Source organism: Rattus norvegicus, chromosome 2 (assembly GCF_036323735.1).
Source record: "Rattus norvegicus strain BN/NHsdMcwi chromosome 2, GRCr8, whole genome shotgun sequence".
In the NCBI taxonomy this organism is placed as follows: Eukaryota; Metazoa; Chordata; class Mammalia; order Rodentia; family Muridae; genus Rattus; species Rattus norvegicus.
Window position 1 is genome coordinate 43,815,838 of NC_086020.1, and position 8,627 is coordinate 43,824,464.

An 8,627-nucleotide genomic window follows, 5' to 3' on the forward strand; every position below is an offset into this window, starting at 1 on the left:
AGACAGTGGTGAAGCAAAGGTCTCTAAGCATGTGGCCCCTCACCTTGAAGCAAATACCTGTCAGTTATGTTTCTAGGAAGTACGTGTGTTGGTTGACTAGATGGTTGGAGCTATGTTCATAAAGAGCACATGTCCCTGGGGCAGAACGGTGAGGCTTTACCCTGTCTCCTGCCATCAGTTATGTCTTGACTTGATTATTATTTGTAGTTAAGATACCTTTGGGAGTGAAGTAAATTATATATATTCTGAGAACGGTTAATATCAAAAGGGGCTTAATATCCATTGTATCAAACAGTGAAATTTGTTTGCTTTTAAGTACATTTGTTTAGGGCTAAGCAAGACTAATATATATATATATATATATATATATATATATATATATATATATATATATGAAGAAAAAGTTATAAATTTGAGAGGAGAGGAGACCAGGACACACAGGAGGAGTTAGTAGGGCAGAGAGAGGTCAAACTGATGTTAAGAACAGTATTCAGTATTACGTTCTCCAGCATATAAAAATTTCAAATTAAAAAACCTGAAAAGCAGTAGATATCTGGGAATTCAGCAAGTGAGAATTTTATAGAAAAGGTTTTCTTGAAACAGCGAGTTTCTTATAAACTACTCATGATTGTACAGACCCCTGAAGAGACCACCTGAAGGATTTGTTATTCCCCAACGTGCAGACAGCATCCGGGGTGCACACATGTGACCTGTCCCATCTGTGCAGGTCATTTCTATCAACTCTTGATAACCTGACCACGAAAGTTCCACAGGAGGACATTTGAAATCCTCCCTCTTTCTCATAAGCCCATCACAACAGAAATCTTTGTCCTTTTGCCTAGGGTACTACAGTCTGGAGACACAGAGGCTTCTGTGGCTACTGCTGAGAATCGCTTACCCATGCTTTCTAAAAGGAGAGCACTGTCCCTTGAGAAACAGCTTGAATTCTGTGCCTGCTCAAATAATTCATCCACGCTGAACTCTAACACTGAAGTCAGGCTGGACCCCTGTTTGCCGAAGGGTTCTCTGTAAGTGATACTGCATCAGTCTAGACAAAATCTCACTCTCTTTCTAGACTGACAGTGTGAGCCAAGCTCTTTCACGGTTATGACTAAGCCTACCCCCTACATGCTGATTTGTGGCATTCAGTTGAGATATTCAGATATCCCTCTGGCCTGTGCCTGAGAGTGTGTCACATGGTGAAACAGGATCAAACCCAGGGCATGACTGGCTTCACATCAAAGTTCTGTTACTTTTCCTTCACAGGATTTTTGGGCTGAAGTTTCCATTTCACCTGGAGGTAGTAAAGGATGTTGAAACTTCAATGAAGATCCTCTTTTCCTGGGAAACTTAACGGTTTAACTTGGAGGCTTCCAGACGTCCCAAAGGCTGGTGAATGCAACACTTGTTCTCATCCATAATGAAAGAGAACATTGAGCCACACTCAGGCATGTAGTCTTTGAAGTTGAGGGGAAATGACAAACCGACAGACTCCTCCAATGGCTAATTGTGGAAAATGGGCAATACAAATGCCACAAATGCATATGTCTGGTTCCTTAAAGCATCTCTGTCAGCATCACTTTGCCAATTCCCTCTTACCCTCTTTCCCATCTTGCCAGTTACCGTTACTTAGACTCTTCAACATTGCATCTTTTCAAACAGATCATTAAGTTTAGAAGTTACACTCCTAGTACTCATGCCCAGCCTAGCTGAGGAAGCCATTTAAACAGAGAAAACCTGGTCACTGAGTCATCATCCCCGGCCCCTCTACAAGCTCCTCCATTCACCCATAGAATTGATTTTAAGTTCTTTATTTGCTCCTGTAACTCTAGATACCTTTTTCAAAAATTGATCTTTTTCGAACACAGTTTATTCTTTGGATAAGTTGGAAGGATACGTTGAACTGGTACAGTACATTTCTACAGATGCTTAGATTCAACATGCTGGCCAAGAAAACTAAACTTGCCTGAGGGGTGAGCCACGTGTGAAATGTGAAGTTTTCCCACAGTTCAACTGAAAAAGTATGAAACATAAGTGAAAGTAATCTAAGTGATATTTTCTTTAATGTATCAAATGTTTTCAGGCTAACATTTAATCAGTATAAAAGCATTATTTGGCCATTTGTACTATATGGCCCCTATTCATCCATGATAGCATAAGCAACTATGAATTCTCTGGGTCTCACACACACACACACACACACACACACACACACACCCACACCCACCCCAAAACATGAAAGTGTATGTGTGTTGGAGGAGGGTCTTGTTAAGAAGAATTTTAGTGAGAAAGAGGGGATGAGAAAAGGGGGATTAATGCCATTGACATTAATGTCTTAGTCAGTAGACATGTACCCACATAGCTAGAACTTTTATTACTAGAGGCCACCATCCATCAGCAACATAAGAAACCTGTATGAAGAGAAACACATGATGGTGTACATGCACAACAGGACACAAGTACAGCACTGAAAATAAATGCCTGACCATTCCAGGAAGTGACTAGACAACTGTGTATTTCATGTTGCCAACTCTGTCAAAGTCAAGTGCAAATACTGGTGAAGGTAGTCTGTGTTCTGAACGTCACAGCAGTGGACATTTTCTAAAAGGAACCTCGGCTCCTGGAAGAAGCCACAAAAGAAAACGTCTGATGTGGTAGACTAGTTCTTTATCTCAGTCTTAATGTTAGCTATTTAAATGTACCTGCCGTGTGAGAACCATTTGACCTGTTTAGTCTCTGGTGGTGTGCACATTTCTCATTTATACTATGATCAAGCAAATAATTTCTATAAGAAAATATTAGGAAGACAACGAAGAACAGGACGGATAATGAATAACTGGGGATTCTGTGCTTTCCTGAGCTACTGATGTTTTCTGCATTTATAATGCTCTAAGATGAAAATCTTGGCCCAGTGGGAAGAGTGGGAACTTACTATTTTGACCAGAGATCCTCTACTCTATGAATGCGGACACTCTGGGTAGGAGAAGCCTTTGCTGGGAGAAGCCTTCTTCTGTATTTTGAGTCAGAAAGCAGGGTACTTGGTTCTGCTCATTAAATGTCAATATCATACTTATCAGTGACAAACAAAACTGTCTCCAGAGATCTTTAAATGTACTAAGGAGATTGGGGGGAATATTTTTCACCGGTGAAAACAATTGAACAAGGAATTCTAGGTTTGGGGGAGTTTTGTTGACTTGTTTTGTTTTACTTTTGAAATGTGACTTGTTTATTGTCCATCAATGACTGAACATTCAGGGACACTTATTCTTGACCATGAACAGCCATTCACCATTAGCCTCACTACTCACTGCGATCAGAAACTTCTCTGATAGCTTTATGCAGTTATAGACAAGTCGTTCTGCAGGTGGACATTTAGCTTTCCCAGACCATGTGTTGAAGATACTTTCTTTTCTCTAGTATGCAGTTTTGCATTTTTCAAAAAATACTAAGTGGCTGAGCTATGTGTACTCAGGTTTGGGTTCTTGATATCCTTCCATTGCTTTACATGTCAGTTTATGAAATTGTTTTATTGCTATGGCTCTGTAATAAGTCTTGTGATCTTGAATGTTATCCCCTCTGGCATTTTGCTGTTGCCTTTGGTCACCCCCGAGAGGTGAGAGGTAGAACGCAAGTACTTAGTGATGAAGACACCCGCACATTTCACCCACAGAGCCCAGAGGCCCAGAACTGGATCTTAGCTGAAAGCATTGTCTCTAAGGACTAGCTCTTAGGGTACCAGAAGGTGCCATGTAAGCTTCTAATGGAGAGTAGTAACCAAGAGTCCTACCCAACTAGGACGCCTATGAATGACAACGACCTGCATGGCACAACCAGCTACTGGGTGCAGCAGTGGCATGCATACCCTGATGCAATAACTCTCTAATTGGACCCAGAGCCTGATCAACAAGAGCAAAACTATGTCTCGTTCTGTAACATAGCCCAGTGCTCAGGGCTGGTGTAGACATGGATCTTAGAGGAGAAACTACAACCCTCATTTTACTAAACTAGCAAAATCCCCAAAATACATTCTAAATATTTATCCTTACACTCAAAGATAACTTCAGTCTTCATCTTTCATCATGGAAATTTCTCTTGGCAACAAAGAAATGTTAGAGAAAACCACAATCAATCAAAACACCGAGTTGTGGAGCGTACTTCCAACTGATAGACGTATAATACAACTTCCACTGCTAAGGCTCAGGGGTCATGGAAGAAGAGGAAAAGGAAAGATTGTAAAAGCCACTGAATCAGAGAGTATTCTATGAGACTGTCTCTTTAAGAAATGTCAGAAACGACATCCATGAGGTCTCAAGAACATGGCTGACCAAACAAGACCTGAACAAGATAGCATCAACCGAAATGCTAACACAGAAGAGGAAAGCTTAGTAGGCCCCAAACGCAGACAAAGAACAAAAGCCAACTAAGAAATCAGTTGGTTATCTAGTACCAAATGAACCAAATGGCGAGCCCTAAACACACACACACACACACACACACACACACACACACACACAAAATAGCATAAAGAGTGAATAGATTTCAGTTCTACATTTAGGAATATGTATATATTTTTATATAGTATATTGTTGCATCTGTTATAAGTATATGCATATAATATGTTTGCACACACATGCAACAATGATATAAAGAAATAGTGACCATGTATTATTTGAAAGAGAGCAATGGGTTTGGTATATATATGGTTTTGGAGGAAGAAAAGGAAAGAGGAAAATAATGTTGATATTGAAAATAAAAAATTAAAAACTGACCAAGATTGAAAGCAGCTAAAATATGAATATAAATATTTAGAAAAGAGTTTGATAACATGGCAAATTCTTCCCTAGGTCCGATGGTTTCCCCAGCCATGGATTTCACCATGTTTACAATACCAGGCATGGATTCCTTCATTTGACTCAAATAGTGGTTTGTTTCCACTAAACAGTCTCACACTATTGCCAGTGAGCACTTCTTGCGTGGCAAGTCACTATTTTAGAACGCTGAGTCCAGTGTTGGTTATGACCATTGCTTGCCTTTGTTATTCCAGCAGTCACCATAGTACTCTTCGGCACTATGGAAGATAGCCAGGAAGCAGAGCTTTTCCTATCAATTCAAACATGACTTCTCTAGTCCTAGAAGTAAAAGATGTTATATCTTCAACAGTAGGTCCTACCATCCAGTTAGATGGGCAACCCAGGTCATTACAATGGGCTGTATTGTTTTGGGTGCCTCCAGGGTCTCCCTAACCAATTCTCACAGGTAAATAACCCATTCCTGCCTCTGAGGTTTCCATTTTATTATCCATGGCTTTTAATCCAGAGAAATATTGTTCATATACATGAGATACCTTTGTTAAAATTCCTTTTTAAAGAAAACACATTTTAATTTGTTTACAAACTAGTGGGTCTCAAAAAGGAGATCACATATTCTTAACTTTGGTTCACCCACCCTTAACACCACACTACCCATGCCTGCCCCCAGTTCCTCTTAAACCTTTAGCTCTCATCCTGCTACCCATTTTATCACATATGCTTTACTATCCATTTTTTCTTATATTTCTTTTACTTGGGTTGCAAGACCACAGGTTCCCAAGTAGCTTCTGTATGGATATTTCATTTTGGTTAATCCTTCCTCAATCCCCTCATTTCCCCATTTGTACGACTCCGCAACCTTCCTTGTCCCAAATTCTCCCTTTTTACTTTCTCTCTCTCTCTCTCTCTCTCTCTCTCTCTCTCTCTCTCTCTCTCTCTCTCTCCCTCTCTCTCTCTCCCTCTCTCTCTCTCTCTCTCTCTCTCTCTCTCTTTCTCTCCCTCTCCCTCTCTCTCTCTCTCTCTTCATTTCCCAAATGCAATCCCTCTAGTTCACCCTCACAGATTCCCTCCCTCTATCTCTATTTCCCCTCCCTCCTTTTCTCCTTTCAGAGGGTGTCCCACCCCCGGTATCCCCAAACTCTGTCACATCAAGTCTCTGCAGGATTAGTCACATCTTCTCCCAAGGTAGCCATTGAAACTGAGCTGCTCACCTACTACATGTGTGCCCAGGGCCTTGGTCCAGCTTGTATATGTTCTTTGGTTGATAGCTCATGCTCTGAGATCTCCCTAGTGTCCAGGTTAGTTGATTCTGTTGGTCTTCCTGTGAAGTTTCTATGTCTTTTGGGGCCTTTAATCCTTTCTCCAGCTCTTCTATAGGAGTTTCTGTCCTCAGTCCAATGTTTGGCTGTGGGTCTCTGCATCTGTTTTAGTCAGCTGCTGGGTAGAGCCTCACAGAGGCTCCTGTCTGCAAACATAACATAGTATCATTAATAGTGCCAAGGATTGGTGCTTGCCCATGGGATGTGTCTCAAGTTGGGTCTGTTATTGGTGGACCATTCCTTCATGTTCTCTCTTTACTTTCTCCTCACTTGCCATTTTTTATGCCCCTCCATAAATGTATCTCTCTGCCTAGTGGTCCATCACTAGCTCCTTGGCTTCCACATGTACCCTAGGCTACATCTTTATCAACTCCTTCAACTCAAGGCTTGGGGAATAACAGGAAAGAAGGGTTAGACAAAACGTAAGAGACAGAAGATGGGGAAGACATCCTTGAAAGGCTGACTTCTGGATAGGAATGGCTGTAAAAGACATGAACTCTACAGCTGCAGTTCCTGCACAAGACTTCCATAAGATGGAGAGTTAACAATTTCAACATGGAAAGGAGATGGGCTCCAGACACCCACTCATAGCTGAGGAACTAATGGCAGCTGAGGGGAACTGAGGGAAGTAGTGTCACTTTTCTCTGAGGGACAGTAGGAATTGGTAGGTTTCCTATGCCCCATTGGATGACTGCCCCTCCCTACACATACACATGCACATATGGGAAGCATTTAATGGGCTGTAAAAAAAAGGGATATAAGGTTCAGAAGGAGAGAGAATGCATGGTGAAGGGTATGGTATAATGGGAGGTGGATATGACCAAGATACATAGTATATATGTATGAAACTTAAAATATAACTTGGGTGGAAGAATTTTTTGAGTAAATTTTTTTCTTTCAAATTAAATATATGAACTCTACCACTGAGCTGTAAATGTTTCTTTATTGTGGAACTCACTTTAGTTTTTCAGGTAGGGTGCTTTTCTCAGGCTAATTGCATAACCAACCCTCACCCCATTATGTTAGTATTACTTTTATCAGAAAAGGGGTGATTTTGCTGTTACCTTTATTTCCTTTTATATTGAAATAGACTAAGGAAAAAATGCAAAGCTGAGACAACTTGTATCCTGTAGGACAAATGAGCTACAGTGTGAAAACTTAAGGAGTTATTGCTGTCCTTAATCTTGGGGTTCAATGAAGTTGAGATTTGAAAAGTTTCCTCAGAGGCTGAGGTGCTAAAGTCCAGACCACCCTCCTCTGACAGATGGAGATACAAAGTCCTTCAACGAGCAGCTGAAGGAAACAGATGCAGAGATCCACAGCCAAACATCAGAAGGAACTCGGGAGTCTGATGGAAGGGCAGGGGAAGTTTGGAGGGACCAAGAGGGGGCAACGATACCAAAAGACCTACACAGTCAACCCACCTGGGCCCTGGGGGCAGGGTCTCACAGAAACTGAACCACCAACCAAAGAGCATGCTTGGGCTGGATCTAGGTTTCCCTGCACATCTGTAGCAAGCAGATGTGCAGCGGGGTCTTTCCTTAACTGCCGCCTGCCATTGGATCCAGTTCCAATATTTGGACTGCCTAGTTGGGCTTCAGTGGGAGAGGGTGCATCTAGACCTGCTGAGGAGAATGAAAGTGGGTAATCGGCTTCAACATGGAAAGGAGATGGGCTCCAGACACCCACTTATAGCTGGAGTAAAGGTAAGAGTGGGAGGAGGGGAGGGAAGGGGCTTTGACCAGGATGTAGAATGAATGAATGAATGTAAAAGAAAATGTATGGAGCCCTTGGACCCTTGTGACTCTTGGAAACCAACACCTTCCTGTTTTTTGTTTGTTTTCTTGTTACTCAACTGCCACACAGTGAACAGATCTTCACTAACAAAGGTTACAGTAAACATATATTGTTGTATCCAAGAACCCAGCAATCATCAATTGGAACCTCTGAATTCAGAAGCCAAAATAAACCTCTTTTCTTAGAGCTACTTGTGTAGGGTCTTTTGTCCCAGGGACAGAACGCTGAATCACTCTTAAGCTGCATTTCTCACAAAATCGGTCTACTCAGCAGCACCAGTTGTTGGGCATGAGAAGGTACTGCTTGAGTCGTGCGTCAAGTACTTCCGGTGCTTCTGTCCATCGTATGTAACAGATGACCTTTAGGATAACTATTTTTAAAGCAGATCATCATGGTTTTAAGAGAATGACACGCTTTGCCTGATTATAATTTGCCTGCACTTTGCTGCTGTTGTGGTGAGCTTCACATGTCCTGTACTGCCAGCTCCGGCACGCTGAGCTTCAGATGCCAAGCCCCTGTTTGAGCCCGTGCAGATGGAGCAGACATGTGGACTGACATGAGAAATCCATGGAAATGTGATTTGCAATTCAAACTCTGTCCTGGACAGGCGCTCAAGTTTAGTTAGCTTCAAACGAGCGGAATGAGTGGATTAGGGGATGAACTCGGTTATGTAAGCGTTGCTAAAAATATGGATGGAGGGGGT